Here is a 23945-nt window from a genome sequence, read left to right as displayed (position 1 = left end):
TGTGTACTTCGTCATCTGATCCACTTGTTAAATTAATTCACTTTTAGATGGATATGGCTGTATATAGGAAGAAAGGGATAATTCTGCATCATTAACCACAGCTGTAGGGTTATTACCAGGTCTCTTTCTTAAACTGAGGCTTTTGGACCTTGGCAAGTAAACAGTTCCCTCTGGCACTGAACTTTGTCATAACTTTCCATCATCAGTGAGCAGCCTTACTCTGCTGCTCACCCTCCTCTCAGATGATTAGGAAATATATTAAGCATTTAATCCTACACAGAGCCTTGTAGTACTTTTAAAAAGTAAACCTAAACCACTGCTCAATTTCCTACCGGGCTTCTGAGTCATCAGAATGTTCTCACTTTAATGTGGTAAATGCTCCAGGACAAGATTTTTTGGTAAGGCTGTGCCTATAGTGTCAACCAGGTTTTGTTTGATGAATTACTTGATTTTTACAGTTTGAATCTTCTGATAAAAAATGAGCTTTTTCCTTGCAAAGGCCATTGGTAAAACTCACTTCTGCTACAATACCAGACAACTACATATTTTGCTTATAGGTAACATTTTGACCAGATTGTCAAAGATATAGATGTCAGGGTTGCCCACACTAATGCTTTTGCTGACCTCTGAATTATTATTTTAAACATCAGCTATCCACAAGTCCTCCAAAACACGAGGTTGTTTTTAATGAGAAATCACATATCTTTGCAAGCAGCTCACCATTTTTATTTCTGAACTCCTTCAGGACCCATAAATGTATGACATCTGGATATCCAGAGTGATAGCAGGAGACATCTTGGGAAAATAAAAATGAGCCTTGTCTATAAATCAGCCTGGTCAGGTGCCACCATGTCAGTAATTCTTGGGAGGCTTTTGGAAACCTTGCAGTTCGAATTTTTCTTAGCCCAGCATGTGCCAGGCAGTCATAGCTGCTAAACTAGGCTTTATTCTATAATCTGATAATATGCACATTATTAAAATCTAATTTTTAGGAATATTCATTGTCAGATCTATGAACAGGCACATATGTAAAGAAAAAAGAGAAAATGAGGGGAGGAACATATTTTATACATTTTTATATCTCCATTCTGTAATAATGCTTTTTTTTTTTTTTTTTTTTCTTTTTTTTCCTGAGAGGTAATGTGAGTATTTTTTATTCCTTGAAGTGGAAATGAAAATTTTACCTTTGCATATTTCTGGGAGGAAGCTTTTATTCTTCAAGAAGAAGAAAAGGACAAAAAGCCCCTGTCAGACAGCATATCTATTGACTCATTTTAGCAGTGCTAGATGCTCAGTTTGAGAAAGCCTTTCTGTTTAGAGACACTTTTTTTTTTTTAAACAGAGGGTGGTTATAAGACCACAATACAAACACAACTGTGTCCTGTGCATTATTTTGCATGCTAGGAACAAAGCAAGATCTTTTTCTCCCATTCATTAAAGACATGTAGTTGATTATTTTTTCCCCCTAAAATTTGTATTCAGCGACATAGTTTCAAACAGCTGAAGCTCTTTTTATCTCTTTTCTCCCCCTGTTTTCTTGCAGGCTGACTGAGTAACCTCCTCCTGGGAGAAGGGCAGCAGCTTCCCACGCTGGTGAGGAAGGTGGTTGGGAACAGAATGGCAGCGAGGAGTAGCAGAGCCACTTCCTCAGTGAGCTCCTGATGACACTTTTACCCCAGAGATGTTGTGGTTTCGTGGTTCTCTGTGCAGCCCAGGGCTTCCTGCGTGGGTTTTGAACCTCCCAGAGGACTCTGGATGATATCAGGAGCCCAGAAGACCTGAAGGGGGGATATTCAGAGGGCAAGCCTATGAAGAATCTAGATGCTGGCAGTGTGTGTTTAAAAACAAAGAAGAAAAAGACAAGGCTAGTATGTGCATGGAAAACATGGTGAAAAGTCATTCAGGGCTGCAGAATGAGGCTAAAGAGAAGCTGTGGGTGCCCCATCCCTGGGAATGTTCAAGGCTGGATGGGGCTCTGAGCAACCTGGTCTAGTGAAAAGGTGTCTGTCCCCATAGCAGGGCGTGGAGCTAAATGATCTTTGAGGTCTCTTCCAACCCAAACCATTCTGTGCTTCTGTGATAAAGATACACTCTGTGCAAGCCAATTCAAACTTAAAAAGCAATTCCTGAATGAATGGGCTACAATTTTCCACCATTTTTTTTCATAGTCGAAAAATGATGTCTCCATTTGAAATTTCCATTATTTTCATCAAACTACCCTTTAATTCTCATAAATACTGCCAGATAGAAATTGGATACTCACTTTGAGTGCCCTCAGTGCTAAGCAGAAGAAGAAAGATCATTGTTTCAGCTGCCTTGTTCTTCAGGACAAATGAAACATTGAAGTATTAGAATTTCCTGAGGCTAACAAGTTTTAAATTCACTCTTTTATTCACAGGAAGCAGCTAGATGTGGTCAAGCAGATGTCTGCAGGCATGCATGGTATGATCATGCGGTGATTAGAAAGTCACATTTTTCTCGTGTTTCTGGGGCTGAATTTCACACATTCACAGAGCTCCAAGAGCTTCCAGTTTAACATGGGATCATAAACTCATGGGGTTTATGGATTGGAAAGGACTTTAAAGACCATCTTGTTCCAATCCTCCTGCCATGGGTCAAACCTTCTACTAGACCAGCTTGCTCAAACTCCCATCCAATCCTGGCCCTGATTATCCCCTATTTATTCTTCCCATAGATTATTTTGTAGTTGCTATTCCTTTTGAAACAAGGAATTGATTCCCAAGTAACCATTACAGTGGTTCCTTGAGAAGGAATTTTTGGCCAAGCCCCATCTGCACTTGAGCTGGAAATTCTTACTGTTTAGCTGAGAACATCTGATGGGAGGCATTCAGGGGGCACATTTGGAAAGATGGAATGTAGCACACAACGAGGAGCAGGCTGCAGCCTGAGGCTTTGGTGTCAAAAAATATTGCAGTTTGTACAGCAAGGTCAGTTCAAGGCTGAATTTAAGTGCTCTCTACACTCAGATATTCAATTTAAACACAGTTGCTCTAAAGCCCTGCATTTCAGAACAGAAATCAAAAGTTAGCAGATGAAGACCTTTGGGGTTTTGGTGCTCTGCAGTAAAGGTTGTGGAGTGTTCTACCAGAGTCCAAGAGACTGGATCGTGGATAACAGATTGAAATGGGCAGGGAGGTTTGCTGTCCTTACCTCTCCTGAATTAGAGCTGATGTTAATGATTGCAATAGATTACCCCTAAGCAAATGGCTTTATTTCTGCCAAAGCTTGAACTGGGTAAATTATAAGACACTCTCCCAACACCTCCTGAAATGCCAGACTCTTCTTCTTGAGTGACCACAGAGCTTGTTTCTGCCTGTCACACCAAGAGAAATCCAAGGTGTTCCTGTTCTGTTCCTTATACCATCTATTCCATGCCCACACTGGGTGCAGGTGCACAGTATTTTTCAGAGTAAAGTGCTAAAAAAGACAAACAAAATGGATGATTTTGATACTGGGATACTTTGGTGGCATTCCAAATTCCTCAGGTGGGATTTGAGAGCTTAGTAGCAAACACTATATGCAGGTTTGTTAAATGGGAGCTGCAGCTAAGCAGGAAAAAAAAAAAAAAAAAAAAAAAAAAAAAAAAAAAAAAAAAAAAAAAAAAAAAAAAAAGATGAAAAGATGGGGGAAAGAATAGGAGATTTCTCTCAATACAGAGAATCAATTGATCCCCAGGAAGATTTGCCACGATTTTCAGAAAACAAGAAGGAATGTGAGGGGGAAATCTGCACTGCCCTAACCAGAGACAAAGGGACCTTATTTTTGGGGAAGCTGATTCCCCAAGCTTCCCAGAAAATCAACACCCATTAAACTGTCTCTGATTGAACAAGCTCCTCTTGAGGAAGCTGAGATTATTTCTTACTTGGGACAGACTTGCCCTGAGTAATTTGCTCGTGGAAACACAAACCCCCTTGCGATGTTCATTTGAGCTGAACTTTTATCCTCTAAGCATGCAGCCAGTTCCTTAACCACTCACTATCCCTCCTGCCTGCCACAAAACAGCTCACTGCAGGAAATCAAAGTCAAGCTAATTCTTTTTCCCCTTTAATTCCAGGGTGCCCAAAGTGTTGCTATACAGCTGCCTAAAACTGAAATCTCACCCTGGGCTGCCTTTCTTCTGTCACCACAGAGCCACAAGATTGAAGACTTTGTTCTCAATTCAGCCACAGCCTGGTGGAAACCAAAGACTGAGCAAACGTGGGGATGCTTGAAATAGGCTGTGCTTGTATTTTTAGGGATGGGTTTTCCATAACTCTCCTGCTAAGAGCAAACAGAATCTCAGGGTGTCATTTCTTTCTGTTTGTCTTGTCTATGATGCCCTGGAACTACCTATAAAGTTTTGGGTTTTAAAATTAGATGTGCTTAAAGTGATGTGAAAAGACGTGAGTCATAAAAGGACGGATGTGTTTGTAGAAAAGGAGTCTTTCCAGAGTATTTAATAATTTCTGTTGAAGGTTCCTCAGCATCCATTGGACTGGGGAGTTCTGCAAGAGGAAGTTGACAAAAATTCTGTTTATGACTTTTACAGTGAAGCTCTGGCACCGAGCTGTAAAACCAAGTTGCAGGGAGCAAGATCTGAACTCTCTGTGAAGTAAAGTGAGGATGTTCCACATTTCACATCTCCTCAGGATTGCTCCCTTGCTGCCACTGGAGAGGAATAAGGAAGAATGAAAAGGTCCTGGCAATAGGAGCTTGTCCCTTAAGTTTACCCTGTGAAAATGAAACCAGAGATTCTATTTAATTATTATGTTTACTTGAAAGAAGTCATTAAACTGAAATAATGAAATCGATTCAATAAAATAATAATAATTATTTGGCATACGGCTTATTAATATTTAAGAAAAACATTTGATTTTTGCTGAGCTAGGGATACAAGCCTGAGTGTTGGATGTGTGATATTGTTGTGAGGGCTGCTTGCTTTTTGTTCCTGGAGTTGTTCAGTGCAGGCTGCAGTTGTTAGGACTTAACAAGTCCATTAGAGGTGCCTTGGAGAATGCAGTTGACAGACACTTCTGTGGGGTTATGAATGCATGCAGTGTCTGAACATGCTCCTTGGCTCCTACATAATAAACCTGAGGAAAAATAAAAAGCTCTGTGTTGCTATAGTAACCTATATTGATATTAAAAAAAAAGTGTGGATAGTTTCCTTTGTGGGTGACAGATGCAGGACACTGGTAGCTTAGCCTTTGTCACAGTGCCTAGTTGTGCATGTGCCACACTGTGCATTTCTGTCAGCAGTACTTCACATTAAAACCCAGATATTTTAGTGCAACATGGCTGGATTCTGCTTTTTTAGGGGTTTTGAGTTCACATAACTCAAAGCACTGTTTAGGAAAAAAAAGAAAACAAAACACAGTTTAGACTTACCCATGGCAACTAAAGCTGGCATAAATATATATCTATTTTTAAATCATAATACTATGCAGCTCTGCAACATATGCTCATCTGCTTGGACACAGCAATAACCATCCAGGCATTGCAATTGTCCTCTAACTCTTCCCTAGCCAAATAATACATGAGGGGGTGTAAATTTTGCCCATGAAGTTGTAGAAATGAGAGGGACAGCAGGAGTGGGACCACTCAATCAAAATGTTGAATAAAAGCACTGGAAAGGGGAGTTTAGAAGTGATCCACAAGAGGAAAGGTGCTGTAGGCACAAGTCCTTGGGTACATTCACTGCTTGGAATGGTGTCTCAGAGCCAGTGCTCCATTTCTTTGCTGTTTTCAAGTCAACATGCTCCATCTAATGCTCAGGACACTGAGCTCCTGGAAAAATAACCATTTTGAACTGCACCAATATATGGGTTTGAGGGTGGGTTGTTTTATACATGGTGAGGAGTGATAAAGCAAAGAAAAGAGAGTGATTAAACTCATTGCCCTGGGAGCTTTACCTTCCTGGGACTTGTTGGCCCAACATTTTTCAGAAGCAGTGAGAAAGTGCTTTGACACTGGTCAGCAGCCCCTGTGGCAAGCAACAACTGACACTATATTGTGCAGGATACAAGTCTAATTCTGTTTAACTGGGGAAGAAGTGGAGGATAAAGGGAAAATAAATCTCCAGAAACCTTGAAATGTGTGTGAGAGGAAGCCCAGTAATTCAACCAGTATAATTAGTGCCACAGATTGTGTCAAAATAATCAGCTGGAATTAGTGGAGGATGGAATGGTTCAGTAATGTTAGATTTGACTTGCTTGTAGCTTCCAGTTATCCTCCAGCTCATGGCATTGCTTCCTGCTGTCACAGCATCCTTGTTTCCAGGTAAGGATACTGAACAGAATTCCCTTTACTGGTATTAAGCAAACAACAGAGGTGCTTGGCTTTTTCAAGTTAACTTAATGGATATGCTGGGCTGCATTTGGGTTCTTGTGGTGGTTTTTTTTTTGTTTGTTTGGGGTTTTTTTTGGTTGTTTTTGTTTTTGTTTGTTTGTTTGTTTGTTGTTTTTTTTTGACAGTCAAAACTCAACAAGAAAAAAAAAAAAAAGGAAGAGAGTTCAGAGAGAAAACCACACTAGAAGGAAAAGGTAAATAAATAAGAGTGTCCTGCTTAATTTAAGGCCCTGATTTTGTATTATCTTGACAGCACACCCAGTATTCCACATCAGAGAGCATTTATTATGGACCTTTTTGGGGTAGCTGCTGCAATGGATATAACATGGACCCAAAACAAAAATTTAAACAGGAGTTATTTATTTTTTTGTGGTTTTGTTTGTAAAATTTTGTTTGATTTTAACACAGTTTTCCTATTTATATTGTTTGCTGGTTTATTTTTCCAGCAACTAGCATGTGACACCTTGTCACAGCAAAGACATTGGATGTGTTTTCTTTTCTAAGCATAAAAAAAGAAGAAGAAAGAGACGTGTAGAACTGAATTACAATCACACAGCATCCTCTTTAACTAGCATGTTAAGTCATAATACAGATATTATTTTAAGTAATTAAAATTCCTGCCATTTCCAATGTCAGATTCAATTAAACTCAGAGGAACACAGAAAGTACAAGTTTGTTATGCTATAGCATAGACATTTGCATTACAAATTTGGCTTTATTGTCAAGCACACACGACAAAAAATATTACTGTTGTTTATATATGCTCTGAAAAACAGTAATCCTCTTTTTCAAACACTTTGGAATTGTTTCTCCCCTTAAAGGGACACAATGAAGTCTTAGTGCTCTTTGTTTAAGACAGCCCAGGCAAAAATAAGACCTTGTTCTTATAAATTCATGGATGCTTAGCTTCGTGTACATGAGCATACCCATAGAGTCTGAAGAAACTACTCATGAATGTAAAAATAACCATAGGTAGATGAGTTTATAGGACAGGTCCTTGCCATTAAGATAAATTAAGTAATAAAAAAAGGTTGGTCAAAGACGTTCTTGTTAAAACCTCCTCAATCTGAATGAAAGCAGCAGGAATGAAATTAAAAATAGATTATATTTTTAAAGAAGAATAAAGAATTGACTGTTATACTCGTGGAAATTTATGTGAGTGCACATATATCTATATAACTATAGATTTAATTCTAACCTAAGTCAAATAAATGACTATATAATAAAATGTATAACACTGAAAAAATTTCAGAATTAATATTGACTGTATATCTGCTATGGAAACCCTAAAACTAGAATTCATTTTCTCTGTATAGTTAAGAAGGCAAAATATGGTTTGTCTTCCTAGGTGCTGAAGCAGCAGTCTGTTTTATACATCAATACAAAGAAAATTGATAGGAGGAGGGGGAAGCATTGCTTTTATATCACAATAATTCTCAATAATTGCTGTAATTTTCTGGCTGCCTTGCAAATGCCAATTGAAATCTGTACAGCACATGAAACATAATGGAAGATAATTGGAAATGCACGGCATATCATAATCATTGTTCAAGTTATAAAATTACACGGACAAGTCTATATTTCATTGTAGCATGTAATCTATCAAATGGCAGACAGGGTGCATAATGCAGGTGACTGGGATTCTTTTCAGGGAGTTGTTAAATAACTGAATGGTTTTGTGCAGCAGCAGCCTTAACACAGCACCCTCCATTGCTGCTGTGTCTGGAGGTTTTTGTGCATTGCAGAAAATTTGCTGAGCAGTCCCAGGGAGCACAAGGCAGGCCTGGATGACCCTGATGAACAGGTTAATATTCTCAGCTCTTATATAAGAGCTCCTACTTGAGCAAACTCCCAGAACAATCTGACTTTTATTTCCTGAGCCAGACAGTGAACTGTATCTTGCTCATTGCTTTGGTGTAGCCAGTCGTATTTCCCCTTTGCTTAAATGTCTTGCTGGTCTGAATAAATGAAACTTTGCCATGTATCCCATTAAAAAACAAACAAACATATATATATATATATATATATATATATATATATATATATGATTGAGATATATATATTTATATATATATATAAAAATATATGATATATATATATTTAAAATGGTTTCTATATTGTCTGTTCTATATCCTAATCCTCTATTGCAAAGTGGCAAAGTGACTAGGAAACTTGGTACGTGGCAAAGGCAACCACGTCCACATCACGGAAAACCAAAGTATGGATGTCCAACAGGAAACTGCTATTTTTGGCAATGACTGTTCTTTTTGGTGCTCATATCAAAGTTCAGATGACAGATAAGACAAAATTCCCATGTTCACAGGCAAAAATATTAAACCATCACACAAAATGTCATTCTTTGGGTCGTTCCCAAACACCAAGCTTGTAAAGAATTCTTGTCAGGTAGTTTGAGGTTACTGTGGTGTACTGGGTTTCTGAAAAGGGAGGATTTTTAATGCTCAAAAGAGCAGAATTTGCTGAGTCATTTTCTCTAAAAGGGGTAGGGATTTTTTTTCCAATTCCCATTTTTGGCAGCCTTTTTTTTGCTACAGACATCATTATTGCCTGAAAAGGAATGCCAAAAAGAGACTGATGGGAGAATCTCAAGACAGAAAATAATTAGCTCAAAACAAGGCAAGAGCTCCCACACCAATAAAAATTGCTCATTCTGTTGGAATTACAGAAAACTGGATAATTTTTTTTTTTTTGTGGTGGTGGATCAATGGTGCTATTAATTGTTGTGCTGTTAATTGAACAAATATAATTGTACAGTCACTGCTGCAGTTTCTTCCCATACAAATTAGCTTTAAAACAGATTGCCTTGAGGTGCACTCACTGGTGCCACTTCATTTTTTCAGTTGGACATGAAAACCATACTTTTGGCTGGCATCTGATGAAATTTGAAGCCTCCATAGTTTAATTAGTTTATCAAAAAGATAAAGCTAATGAAAAGCATATTTTTCAGGTGTCCAAACTCTGTAAGAAATTAGAAAAAAATATTACAGGGAGCTTTGCCTTTTCATACTTCAGAAGTTAAAAAATGCTCTTGACTGTAAGGCCAAACAGGAGTTGATACTTTATGAGGATATGGGGCAGGCTCTCATAATGGAATCAAGCAGAAACAAAAATCACCTGAAAGAGAAGGTTTAGATTGCCTTGTCTGTAATTTCTGAGCAGCAGCCTGAAATGAAGGTGTGCTGGATCCGTGTGGATGTGGTGCTTGGGGACATGGCTGTGCTGGACTTGGCAGTGCTGGGTTATCAGCTGGACTCAATCCTAGAGGTCTTGTCCTACCTAAATGATTCCGTGATGCTATATCAGGCAAAGAAAAGAGCATCCTCCTCCCAGTGTCCCCTCACTGTTCCCCCACATTTTCTGCATTGATGTGCAGTGGTTGCTGTGCTGCCTGATGCCCTGCACCACCTCCTGACATGAAAGGGAGCAAGGTAATTCCCAAAATCCTGGGGCGGAGAAATTAACTTGGACTCATTGAATCATCTCTTGCTTGAGCATTTGTCTCTCCAGGAGCTGGGTCTTGCCTCTCCCACAATCCCTGATGACAGAACAGAAGCCATCTATTGATTTCAGCAGGGGCCAAAAGACATGTTCATTTTCAAAATCCCTCTTTAATACAAGGATTGTCCCTGGCATCAAATCAGAGGGAGTGGTGCCTGTGGAGCAGCTTTCTCCAATGGACTGGCAATGGATAAACCTGCCCAGACCAGTCATTGAGTGAGATCTTACCCAGGCTGATGCTCTCAGGGATCCCTGATGCAGCAGCCAGCAATTCATCCTGCTCACAGAGAAGGAGACATTTGGCAAAATGATTTGTGGAAAGGATTGTTTTACCTTAAGCCTTTTTAATGACCCAGAGGAAAAGGGCTTCAGCAGGAGAGGCAGTGCTCCTTCAGTGTGTTGGAACAGCATCTTGAACATCCACTGGTGTATATGGTCTTTGTGGAAGGTGCTAGGCTGGTAAAATTTAATCTATATGGCCTTATAAAAATTCCTACAGACTGAGCAATTCCTTCAGCTCTGAGCTTCTACCCTGAACAGACAGGCATCTTCAGGGTGCCAAAACTGCTTGGTGCCTGTGCTTTCTTTCTCCCCTGGAAATGTGTCTTATTAACATTTTCCATTTCTAGGTAGATTTTTTTTAAAATTTATTATGCAATTGTGGATACATAGAGACACATTTCTAGCTGCGTAACAACAAACAGCAAAGCCAAATGATAGCAGAATGTGATGACACAGTGGCACACAATTTTGCAGACAGCATTAAAATTTCAGTCATGTCCTGTGACTGAAAAAAAAAGAGAAGAATTTAAAGAGATCCAGAAACGAGCATGATTAAAGACACAGGGGTCTTCTATGTTAGAAGCAATTAAGAATATTAATATTAATTACATTTGGAGAGGAGAAGAAATATAAACCAAAGGATGATATCAAAAAAGTCATGAGTCATGAACTCCTAGTTTGCTTAATAGAAGACAATTAAATTTAAGAAATTAATTTAGAAGAGATATGGGAAGTATTTCTTTATAGCATTTCACACTGTAACTTATCACTCCAATGTATGTAAATATCCTAGCAGAGTTAAATGAATTATCTTTAATTTGATGCAGAATGAATGTTGTTTTTACATTAGATGGTTTAAAAAAATATCTCTCAAGTCACCAATCACCATCTTTCACACGCAGATATTGTTTTGCAAAATAAAAAAAAAATAGAAATACAAAAAAAAAAAAAAAAAAAAAAAAAAAAAAAAAAAAAAAAAAAATCCCTAAAGCAAACATAAAAAGCCCCAAGAAACCCCTCCTAACTTCCTCCTTCCAAAGACTTTCTATTTTTATCGCTTGGGATAACACTGAGGAGTTGATATCCTAAATGTCTTCATACTCTAGGTAGAAAAGAAAAATGGGTGTATTCATTTTAGTGCCTTAACCTTGCAGTGAAACCTGCATTCCAGGGAACCAGTTCTGACCAGGATGATGTGAATGGGACTTTTACCTGGGCATGAGGGAAATGTAGTAAGATCCAGTTGGGTACCAGTTTAAGTGTTGGGTCAGAAAACACACTGGCGTGCCATTTTGTAGGAAAACTAGTTCAATAATATGTTCAACAATAAAATAAGGTTTTCTTTCACTTGATTTAGAAAATCAAATGCAGAAACTGAATGTATTTTGTAGCAACGTCTCCAAGGAACGTCTTCATAGCTGCATATAGGCCATGCAAAACTTAGGGAGTGGAATACTCCAGATAATGCAATGGAATATATTTATGGCTAACAAACTGAAGTTTTTCCAGAAAAGAGCATTTCCTATTGGGAAACTTTAGTTGATCATAGAAAGACTTGCAAGGGAAGTGCCCAGAAGGGATTGTACCTTGAGGAGGCTTAAAATGGGCACAAACAGAAAATAAGGCACTGAGAGAACAGGCACAACCCTCCAGTGCTGGGGCACAGAGTCCACAAGCTAAAAGTTATGTTCTGCCTCACGTTGCCTTGAATTATTCTCTTTCAATGGCTTTTGCCTTGCTTTTGCTTTGTGCTGAGCTCCATTTTCATCCACTGCCTTCTCTGACAGGAATTTTTAACTACAAAATACTGAGGTTGTCGTGGGGTTTCTTCTTTTTAGGGGGCTATTGCTGTCAAGCCCAACTCCATGTCAGTTTGAAATTACCAACTTTTTCATCATCCTGAATCCTCTCCTTACATTTCCTTCTCTGACTCTCATTCATTTCTGCATCTTTTATGACCTCATTACTATTTATATTTCAAAGCATATTAAATCCAGATCCCACATGAGAAAAAGAATTCGAAAAGACAAGTGACCCTTAAGTCTGTCTATACGAAGAAATTCACAGAAACTACTGCCACATAGACATGGTTTGTTAGTGCTCTGTCCTTACTGATTTCTTTGATGTTATTCATAGCCTTGTTAGGAATCAAGATTTTAAACAAAAACACAGTTATGGTTTATTTTCACTTCAGTGTTTCCCGTTTACAGGATTGCAGCTTCAGAACTTAGAGTGCTTCCACAGGAATAATTAATCTCCTCCTGAGCAAAAAGGGAAAAGTGTCTGATAGCCACCTACTTGCTTTTCTCACATCAGGAGTGTCTGGAGTCTGGGATGGCCACTGTGATAAGTATGGGCTGCCTTGGGGCTGTTTTAAATTGGGTTTACCTGCCTGACTCCTTGGGGACTGAGCATACAGCAAGGGGCCACGAAGGACGGGTAGAGGTTGAGCTATAATCCTTTCTCTCTGGTTGGTTCCCTCTACTAGAGCAGAGCTGAGATAATGTAGGAAGAGCTCATCTGTCCAGGGGATTCCCCCCTGTTGGGCATATCTTTAGGAAATTGAAGTCTGCTGATGTTTCAGGTTTACAAAGCTATGGAAGAAAAAAATATCAACTATTGAGTATATCTTATCTGAAAAATAATAACACTTCTCTATAAGAGATTTAAGTAGTTTACTTTTATTTCAGAATCAAAATTAGAAATTTTCTTCTTTTCAAGTAGATAGGCTGGTGCTCTTCAAGAGGCTGAAGTGCCTCACCCAGGAGAAAAGGAGATAATCCTTAAAATCCATGCTGAAACTTTGTTTTTCTTGTCAAGGTTTGTTTTAATCCAGATCAGTTTCCTGATCCAATTGAGTGGCCACCACAAAAAGTTTATGCTAATAAATGCTAATTCACCTCAGAAATGAGAGCCTAGGGGAGGGACTACTTCCTTCAGAAGCATTTGTTTTCCTCTTGTTTTAAAGGTGCTATATTTATAAAGCATTGTGTTTTTCATGCCGTACATCACTGGTTGATAATTTTTACAGTGGAGTGGCCTGAAATTAGGAAGTTGCCTGTACAGCTGTTTTGTTTGACAGTAAGAACAGGAATTATCAGAGATGAGCAAGTAATTCAGGTGATAAGCATCTTTAATTACTCTTGTCCATGTGTTCACAGATAGCCTGTAAATTAATATTCACAGTTGACTATTGTGATCTCTTCATCAATAGATGGTTTGTGAACAAATCTGCTGTGAATATTTGCTTCTTTACGGCCTGGTTAATATTTGAGTTATGTAATTGTGATTATCTGGCAGGATACTGCCTTTTTCCTGTTGTCTAGTGATATTAATTAAATTTATTATCACAAGTGTTTGGGAAGAACAGCCCATTGGGAGGATAATCTCTCAGGAATGGTAGCTGGAAAGAAAGGAAGAGCAGATGCTTCTGTTATCAAAAGCTGGTTTACGACAGATAGTAAGATGGATGAATAGGTTGATTGATCAGCTTTGATTGAACTCGGAGAAATACACAGCTTCTAGTGGAAATTTTTAGGAAGTGCTTACACCACCGGTAAATTTTGTCTTCTGCTCTGTCTTAGTCCTTTCAAGAAGAAGTTGTTAAATTTCATGATAGAAAGCACATAAAGCACGGAAGGGGACACCATTTATGTGTTAACTTCTCTGGGTGAAATGCTTGCCAGACTCCAGTTGGTAGCATTTTCCAGGGACATCTGGGGCTTAGAAATTATGTTAAGATGACATGATCCTGGTTATGTTTTCTGTCTCTCGTTTCTCTTTACACAGAAAGTAAACATGTGCAGGTGGTTTTGCTGCCACTTATTCAAATTAGCATCTGAATTTTTGAACAGCCTCTTTATCAGAGCTTGAAGATGTTCTCTTTTTATTCTTTGCAAACATTTTGTAAAGCATCTTTGATACTGCAAGTTGTCATCCCAATCAGCGGTATGAAGTAAATGAGTCTGTTTTGGGGATCAGAGTTGAGAAATAAATGCTCAGTGGCTTGTCTTTCTTAGTAAACCACCTCTTCTTCTTGGAAATGTTTATGCTCTTGTAGAACTGAGAGAGTGAAATGTGAAGTACAGAAATGTCTGTTATTTGTATTAAATCAAGATTTTATTCATAGTCTCACAATAATATTTTTTTATACAGTTGGTCCTGTGGTTTTCTTAATAAGATATCTGTCCTTGCCTTCATTTTGAGTTATTCTTGATATGACACCTCACATTACATACTATTTTACTGGCATTAAAAAGAGCACTACTCTGAATTCTGAAGCTGCTCCCTTTGTCACTGTCCCTCTTGTAATATTAATGGCAGTTAAAAATAACTGGTTCTGTTTTCTCTGTTTCTTCTGCCTTGCCTGCTGTGTGTTCTGGCTGCATTTTTATTTGTGTCTCTGACAGACTGTATAGGTCTCCTATAGCGATGAATTCACCAACCAAATCTTCCTCTCTTTCAGATAAAAACAGTTCACTGCTGAGTGTGTGGTGGAGATTTTGCTTCCATTATTTATGAAAACAATCATGCTGGTGTTTTTCACTCTCTTCTCTCCAGTAAAAGGGTAATTTTGTACTTACAAGCTCAGAATAAGCTTTAGTAAATTGAGGTTGGATTAAGCAGAGCAAGTCTCTTTTGCTTTGTTAGGAAATCTGGGCAGTGGAGATTTTCTAGTAGCCAGAGAATGATGTCCCAGACTACACAAGCGTTTCTAGACCTCAGACTGAACATGGGATGTGTCAGAAGTGCTGTCCCAGACTGGGATCAGGATCTGAATCAGTTCTCATGGGTTGGCAACCAACGTAAAATTTCACAGCCTGGGACTTCTCCTGAGCAGCCAGAGTTCATCAGAGATTACTGGAGACAAACATTTCTGAGTTACCTTCAGGAACACTTCCATAACTGCCAGGGTGCCAGTTACTGACATATAAACAAACTGACAGCAAGACTCTTTGCCTCCCAAACCTTACAGCACATAGAATACCAGCAGTCACCTCAGAGGATGTATGAAATACATGTGAATGAGCAATGTGAGGCACTGCAACAGCCTGCCCAGAGAAGCTGTGGATGCTCCATCCCTGGAAGCGTCCAAGACCAGACTGGATGGGGCTTTGAACAACCTGGTCTCATGGAAGGTGTCCCTGCCCACGGGAGGAATAAGGTGATCTTTAAGGTCCCTTCCAACATGAAGAGTTCCATGGTTCCACCATGCATTTCTGCGTACAGAATTGAGATGCTGAAATTAATGTTACAAGCCTAGCTATAAAATGCTGCTGTCTAGGAATTTTTGAGAAGGAGGACATGTATCAACTATGGACAGAGCTGTACTGTGACAGGACCAGTATAGTTCATCAGCTTTCTGCTGCTTTAACTCCAGAGAGGCTCAAATAATAGCCCAGAGGATTCACTACTCTTAATTGCCCGATGCCCTTGGAGTCCTTGTGCAGTTCTTATTTCTAAAACCTCATCATTTTTTCTGAGGCTATGCATTACTGTAGGAAGATAATATATTTAGAAACGATGTCGGCTTGATTGCGCTGCCTCAGCCAATACCGGATGGCCTTGGTGAGCATCCCTAATCAACAACTGTAGATGTCTGCAGAACTACTGGAGTATTTCCTTTTGCTCCTCCAAAAGACCGAAGCCTGGAGCCGTCTATTCCCCTCAGATATTTCCTTTCCTCACTTAAAACACCCTTGCTGTAATTTTTCTGCAGCGGGAATGTTTTAATTGCTCTCCTGCAGCCCTCGCTTCCCGCCGCTGCAGCGGAGGCAGCCCTCGGTGGCACAGGCAGTTCATTAAGCCCTTTAATTCTGCCTGCTCTCGTGCTGTCTCCTCACACAGCCTCACACTGCCATTTCTAATGGCAATAATCAGCTCTGAGGCAACCTGAAAGGGGAGGGGGAAGGGCAAGCTACAGGCTGACACCGGTGACAGAAGACAAGATCGAATGTAAGTAGATGTGAATCGCATTTGTGGCGTCACTATCAAAGAAACATATCCTTTTTTAAATTTTTTTATTTCAGAAGGAGATCCAGCTGCACACATGGAGTGAATTCGTAGCAGGTACAAACCCCTTTCTGGACAGGAATAAAAAAAAAAAAAAAATTAAAAAAAAAAAAAAAAAGTTTCTCTATTGCCCAGGTGTGGTCTTCATATTAGTTATAAATTAGTATGAATGCTGCATGCATATGTATATGTGTATATAGCTATAAATGCAAATATATATAAACTCTTATAATACACACACACATATATAGTACAAATGCCTTAATATATATAAACTCTTTAATGTATATGAACTCCTTAATATATATAAACTTCCTAATCCCATGCACTACAGAAAATTTATGTCACTTGGAGATGGAAACACCCCAACCATTCTGGCAACACACACTACAGCTGAAAAAGACCATGCTGCAATTAAAATGGGGTGGTCTCCTAAAAGAAAACTTTATTAATCTTCTGCAGAGGCTGAATGTATAAACATTAAGCAGAGAGAGGGAAAATGCTCTGCATGCTGAAGTAGCTCAAGTTTATATGAGAAATTTTAATTAGAGAGCAAATCCAATGTTTCAGTAGGCTGCAATTGCAATTTTAGAATTTTCTTGCTTTGGCAATTCCAAATTTAGCCCTCAAGACATCCACTTTCTCTATAATAAGCCAATGTTGAAAGTTAACAATGAATACATGTAGTAAAGCCACAAAGCATCTAGGAATAGAGCTGTTAGCATTACACCAAAGCACTCCAAACCTTTCTTGCATTTTCCCCAATTTCCTCCATCTCCATGGTTATAGCTGGGGGGGTTGGGAACACAAGGGAAAGCTGAGGAATCACTGTTTGGGCAATTTGTGTATTACAGAGCTGGAAGCCCTTCAGCAAGGGCAGCTCTGCTCTGAGTGCTTGAACATTGACGTTTTAATGCACTGCCATAAATTCTTACGCCTCAAACTTCAGAAGAGCCCTTGTTACTGCACACAAAATAAACCCCAAGCATCCACAGAGTCACAAAAATTATATTTTTTCCACCAAGAGCAAGAGTTCATGACCATGTGAACTCATAGCCAACCTCACCTGCAGCTCCACAAAGCCTGCCCTGCACACCTTGGCAGCACCAAGGAGCTGCAGGAGCTCTCCCAGGGCTGAATCTCTCTGATAAGGGAATGAATCTACAGGAGGCTTTGAGCCAGCCTCCACATCCATCCTCTCTTCTTTATGGAAAGGGGCAGAAGCAAAGAACATAGATGGAGCTTCTGTGTAGCCCCATAAGCCTTGCTCATATTTTTGTCTCTAGGAACTGGTGTTTTTGACAGTTAATTTAAGGCAGCCCAACTATAGTTTGAAGGGCAATAAAGTGCTAAGCCAGCTCACAGCCTGCTCCTCTCTCTGCCTTCTGAGATACTGATGTTGGGGATGAGACAATGAGGTGTTCTCATTCCCAGTTTTCCCAAAAGCTCTGTTCAAAAAAGCAGCATTTTTTGCCAAAAGATAGGTTATGCAGAAGGGGCAAGATGTTTATCATGTTGCAGAGTAAAGTCGCTGTTAGGAAAGCAAATGTAATTAGTAGCTCATTTTCATAAGAGGTGACTTACAGCCAAGAGATGATGCTATATCAAAAGTCTTTGAAGGTTTCACTCTTGCGCATTTCTAAAAAAGTGCACTTGTGTCTGATAAGCCCCCTTTTCAAGAGCAGATAACAAGTAAGAGCACTTGAACAGCAAAGCTTATGCTTAGATGCCTTTTTTTTTGGCCATAGTTAGCATTACTCCTTCAGTCTGGATCTCCTGTGGATGGATGGATGGATGGATGGATGGATGGATGGATGGATGGATGGATGGATGGATGGAGGAGACTACTCCAAGTCTGGCTCCTTGATTGTGCCGGGAAAAGGCACTGATCCCTCTGGAGTGCTTGGTGACAGACTGGGCACTGCCCCTCTGGTGTGGTGGACTAGGCCTGGTAAAGGATGAGAGGAAAAGAAGAAAAAGGAGACAAGTCTGCTAGAAGCTGTTTGATCATTTGAGTACATTAACACTGTGAGACCATGGGTCCCTTGCTTTTGCCAGGGTCATGCTCAGCTCTCAGTGTTAGATGGAATCATTCCTACACATCTGCACCTACCAGGAGGAGAAAAACAGTGTACCAAGGAGACAACAGCTTTCATGCAGCTACCACACTACTACTGCCCCTTTCTGCCTCTTTTCAGGACAATAAGTATTGCTACAACAGCAGTCTGCCTTTCTCCTCACCCACAACCAGCACATCAACACTACATTTAACTTACATTGCTCTGAATGTGTCTCTGAATTTCCTCTTAATGAGCTCTTTTCCCTCCTAGCATCTCTTTTATGCTTTATGGGAGAAATGGTTTTGAACCATTCCCATTTTCTCTCCATGACCACGGGCTCTCAGTGTCTGTTCTAGCTCAAATAGAGTGGGACAAGGCAGATTTAAAGCCAGCCCAGCAAATGGCTGTCATCAACACAATTTTGCAGCCTCAAAGTCACCTGGAGGATGCAGAGCAGGAGAACAACAGGCAACATGTACAAGAGGAACGAAGGAGAAACCAAGCTAAAAATAGCACGTGCCTTGTGAAACCATTAAGTGTGATCACACCTAGGACACCCTGCTTTCATGGGCACCAGCTTTGCTCACAGAGGAGAGGAATTTAAAATACCCTATGGACCAGGATGCTGTGTGGCTATTGCAACACCCTGGCTGTCACTTTATGAACAGTACATTACATATTGATTGCATTTCGGTGTGATGCACTGAGCTCTGTGGGGCTTTTTCTCTTCTAAACCTGCAGAAGGTCAGGATAACCCAGCAATGGGCACACTGGCACTTTTTTTTTTTTTTTTTTTTTTTTTTTGAAGAGGACCATTATTTGTGCGTTTCATCTCCTCATCCCAGACAAAGGACTAGGAAAGGCTAATGCAGCAGTGTGAATGCATGGCAGGGAAATAATTTTAATGCTTTGGCTGCATAGGATGAAAATGATGGAAGAATTCTGGTTCAACAGGATTGACTTTTCTTCTTGAAAAGAAGTACAAGTAGTTTGAAACAATTTAATTGTGGCTTTTTTTCTGCCTTGACTCAAAGCACATCCAAACTAAAATAATAATAATAATAAAAAAAGCACTGAATGAAATTTTAAAAGCTTGTTTAATGAGACAATTCCTATCAGAGACTCCCTGAGCCTTCATCTTCTCCCCTGTGTATGAGCTGGATTGCTAATATCTCTGTAACCTTGCCCCTGCTTGCTGCGCCTCCAGTGCAGCTTTGAATTCACTATAGTGAGATGAATGTGCTTAGAGGGATGTAAAAAGCCATTAAAACTCAGCCAGGTCAGTAGGGTATTTATACACTGCACTCAGTTTTACTTTGGAGACCCTCCAGGAAAGGTTTTGGGCTGAAGAAATATCTATGTGGGTAAGGAACTGCAGAGGAGCAGGGCATGGTTCTGCCTCAGGATAATGCTGCAGTTCAGCTCTGCAGAGCTCACTATAAGCTCCTATTTGGCCATGCACTCCTTATCCCATCACAGTGCACATATGCAAGATGTACAGGCATGGACATGCCCTGGCACTCTCCTAAATTTAGAGTTTGGCAGATGTTTAAGTTCTCTTCTGCATGCTGAACTATATTTAGAAGGTGTGGCTCCAAGAGAAAATCCTTTTCCCTCTATTCCTTGCATTTAGACCTTTTGAGATATATTCATACTTTGGTCTGTACTACCTATTTCCTAAACACATGGAGATATACTGCTTTTATGGTGTTTTTTTTTATAGCAAACTAAGCCTTCAGATGTGGAACTACAACTGCTGATGTAGCATAGATTTGTCACTGAGATTTTCTCTTGGTGTTTGATCCATTAATCTGTTGCTAAGACCCAACAGCTTTTGACTTTGAGTTTCCTGGTAATGCAGCTTAGGTCTAGGTTGTTTTTCTCAACACTGCTCCTCATGGGCTAATGCACACAAGGTTTCACAGCCAAAGTCCATCCCTGATCCATGCTTTCCCTGAGTGCCACAGCTACTTACTTGACCCAGTTACAGAAGGAAGTGTTTAGGTCACTGAGAAGGGACTGTAGAGACCATCCTTAAGTCATTCCCAGGGACAGATTCTGGTGCCTCTTGTTGCAAGTCTAGTCCTCTCTTGGAATCACAGAATAAAAAAATAATTAAACCCTCTTTAGGGTGGAGAAGACTTCTAAGATTGTTGACTCCAATTGTTAAACCATCACTTCCAAGCCCACAACACACTTTTCCCTTCCCCATAACCTGAGCTGTTTATTCTGCTTAAATATGAAGGTACTGATGCTTCAGCAGGTTTTTGAATAAAGTATTAGCATTGCAGATGTATTTTGTGGTTATATTAAAATAGTATTTTGTTTAGTTTCATTGTTTAGACTGAGTTGGAGGGCCACCTTTCAGTCTTTAATCCCACTTAAAGGCCATCAGGGAATCTTGGCTCACATCTAGCAGCCTGGTGCTCCTTACGAGATCTGCTTTTCTTAGAAGACAGGAAGGCCTGTGCATGCCAGAGGAACACTGGGCATGGTCCTGAGGATCTCCTACCTCACACACTGGGAAGGACATCTCCAGGTCCCCTCCATAAACCAGGAGAGCCTGCTCAGCTAGGTTCTGATTCTTCCTCTAAGCTCCAAGAGAATGAGCTGTCTGGTGTGGAAATTCTCCTTGGCCTCTGTCTTCTCTCTGGGATTATCTCATCAGGAATAACAAAGAGGAGGGTGCCAGCAGGCTGCTGTTCCATGGTTTGGGCATGTCAGGCAGCCCTGTGCCTCGGGTACCTGCAAAGGGTGCCAAGCCCTTGCTAATGTTCATCTCAGACCGAGTGCTGTTGGCATTAAACAGCTGATTAAAGTTATTCCTCATTTCTTCCTCCTCCAGCATTTCATTCCCTGAGAAAAGGAGTCTGCATTGATACATGACTCAATGGGAAAAGAGACTATTCTTTTCCATAGGTATCTAAAAGCATTTAGTTCCTTTTTCTCCTCTCACTTGTTCTCCTCCCAGCTCCCAGGCTGTGTGGAGCCACACATCCCCCGTAACTCTTATCTGCTTCAGTGGGGATCCAGATGCCCTTTAAACAGGGGTGGGATTATTAACAACTCACAGCAGAGGAGGGAAATTTAATACAGCAAAAGGGTCAGGCTGGAAGTCTGTGAAAAGCTGACTTGTCTTGTTTTCCCCCTGCTGTCACTAGTCCATCTTCCTGCCTTCTTTTCTGTTGCTCACAGGAAGATGGCCACAGGGGAGGTGCCCACTTTGGAGGATATTATGGAAAATTTCTGGAGGATAAATACCAGGTAGAGATGTAATCTTACAGCAGAGTTTTTTGAACTTGAGCAAAGCCTCAGTCATTTGCACAGGAGAAACAGCATCTGTGGGCTCTGTCAGAGCATTTTCTTCTGCCTGGGAGTGCCCAGGGGTTCCAGATTGTTCTGGTCCCAGCCTCTCATGTGCTGCCCAGGAAACACGAATAAACCCATATGACACAGCAAGAAGTTCCCTTTCTTACAGCTGGTGTGGGGAATGCTTTTCTCAAGCCACACCTGTCCTTTCACAGGGAGGAAAGGCTTGTGAGGGGTAATGTGAGCAGAAATGGCATCTGGGCTTGCTTTGAGAGCATCTCCCACCCTGTGCCAGGGTCCTCCCCTCAGCACTGCAGCTGGGAGCCAGGTAGGACACTCAGTGTGTGGTTGGCTTCTCAGCTCTCCACAGTCCCACCAGAACCAGAAAACCTCTCCAGCTGAGCTGCCACCCCTCCTTGCTTTGGAGGAGATGACTTTGATGAGGCAGAGGCAGTGCAGGCTTCCCCCTTGCTACTGGAAAGCTGCAGCTGAGGGTGGTCCAGAGGGCAGCCTCACATGTTCCAGGGAGGGATTGAAGGATTTATTTCCTTCTGTATCTAGCTCAGAATTTTCATAACTAATAAATTAAATGAATACTTCCAAAAAAGAAAAAAAGAGAAAATTCTCTGGCTCACAGGGCTCTGAAAAAGGCTCACATAATATTTCATTTTTTCCCCCCCTAGTCAGTTATTCAGATAGCACCCAATAAAAAATGCAAAGTTGGATTGGTATGAGAGGTGGGAAAAGTTTTCACTTAGAATAACATGAAACAATCAAAGCACAGTAAAAGATAAATTCCTGGAGTGCAATTACATTATGCCAAATGCAGCCATGGTCATATGTACTTGACACATCTAGCAGCTTGGAATTGTCTGATCCTGTTATATTTCTCAGCTCAGATTTGTGCACTGCACAGCAACCTGAGCCCAGTTGCTACCCATGTACTCCTGGGTGCCAGCTGTGTGTTTATTTTCACAAGGAATGTGCAACAGAATCATCAAAGTGGTCAAGGAAAATCTGAAGCTGTAGATAGAAAAAGTCAATAGAATTCCAATTTAAGTCAGTAATAATGTCGTCACCTTTAAGGTGTTTTCTCTTTAAAATAAAGGAGAAAGGGAAAAGAGAAATAGGTGGGATAGTTTATAGCTTTCAGATTTACTTTTTCAGGGTGTTTTCAAATTGCAAACCCTGTGTGAGTATTTCAGTTCTTCAAAGACTTGAGTCCTGATACCACAAAACAGAAAGACCTTGGACTGAAATAAAATTAGGAACTCTGCATTCTACTTAGATTCAAAATTTGAAATTCAGAAAGATCTCTATTATGATTTTAAAAAGGTGGTCTGTATGTTGTTGTGGGCCTCTTCGGTGTTGTTTCAGAGACTATTTTTTGGGCAGTCTTTGCTTTACTAGGTTCAGAGAAAATTGCCTAAAGCAATGGTTTGTACTTTCAGATTCTCTGTTAAAATTATTCCTCCAATATTAGATGCTGCCTCAATGTGCTTTTATTTGTGTGCTGTATATTGAGAGATATTGTCAAATGTTACTCCCCAAAAACAATGTATTTCTCTGGAGGATGCTTGTCATCAAAGGTGCAGTTTTTGACAACGACTTCCCAAAAGTGTCTGGTCGTCATGCAAAAGATTTATGCAGGCTGATAACTTGTTTGACACAGGCTGTCAGAGTACTACCAAATGTTTAGTTACTACTGAGCTCTGCTGAGATGGATGCTGTGAGCTGGAGGTAAAAGCTCCTTTGCAATCATCCCTCTGTCTTCCAGCAGACAGACAAAAAAGCACAGAGTGCTCAGGAATGGGCCAGGAGATATTTTTTTTCTGTTAAAAAATATTTCTCAGGAAACGTTTCTGCATCATTTCTGCATCATTTCTGTAAGAACATCTCCTGGGAGAACACATCCTGACACTTCCCAAAACTTTTCCATAGAGCCGCTGTTGGGGAAGTGGAGGTGAATGAGAATGAGGAGTAGGTAAGGAGCCTGCTGACAGATGGGAGCAGTAACTACCCAGCAGGGCTACCCAGGTTTGGCCTGTGGAAGCAGGAGGGTGGTGTCTCCTTCTGCTTTTTAGCCTGCAGACATTTATTGCCCTTCGATCGGATTTCCACACTCCACCTCACAAGGGTGGAACTCCATTGGCTTTGCTCAAATTATTACTGGGTTAGATATTATTATGTTTCTGGAGACCCTCCAAATTCACTCTGAACCACTGAGTTTTACATGGCTTCCACTCAAACCCATTACTTGGCATGGGTTCAGCTGAAACTTGGTCAAAGCTTGACATCAGCTTAGCATATATTTGTGAATTTTCAAAAAGATGAGTTCTGGGTGACACATGTCCTCATCATTTCCATTACTTCCTAATGGTGGTTGTAGAACAAGCCAAATCTGATGTGTCTAAGCCA

This window comes from Zosterops lateralis (assembly GCF_965231275.1).
Source record: "Zosterops lateralis genome assembly, chromosome: 5".
NCBI classification, from domain to species: domain Eukaryota; kingdom Metazoa; phylum Chordata; class Aves; order Passeriformes; family Zosteropidae; genus Zosterops; species Zosterops lateralis.
The sequence above is the reverse complement of the archived record's forward strand: the minus strand, read 5'-3'. Positions refer to the sequence as shown.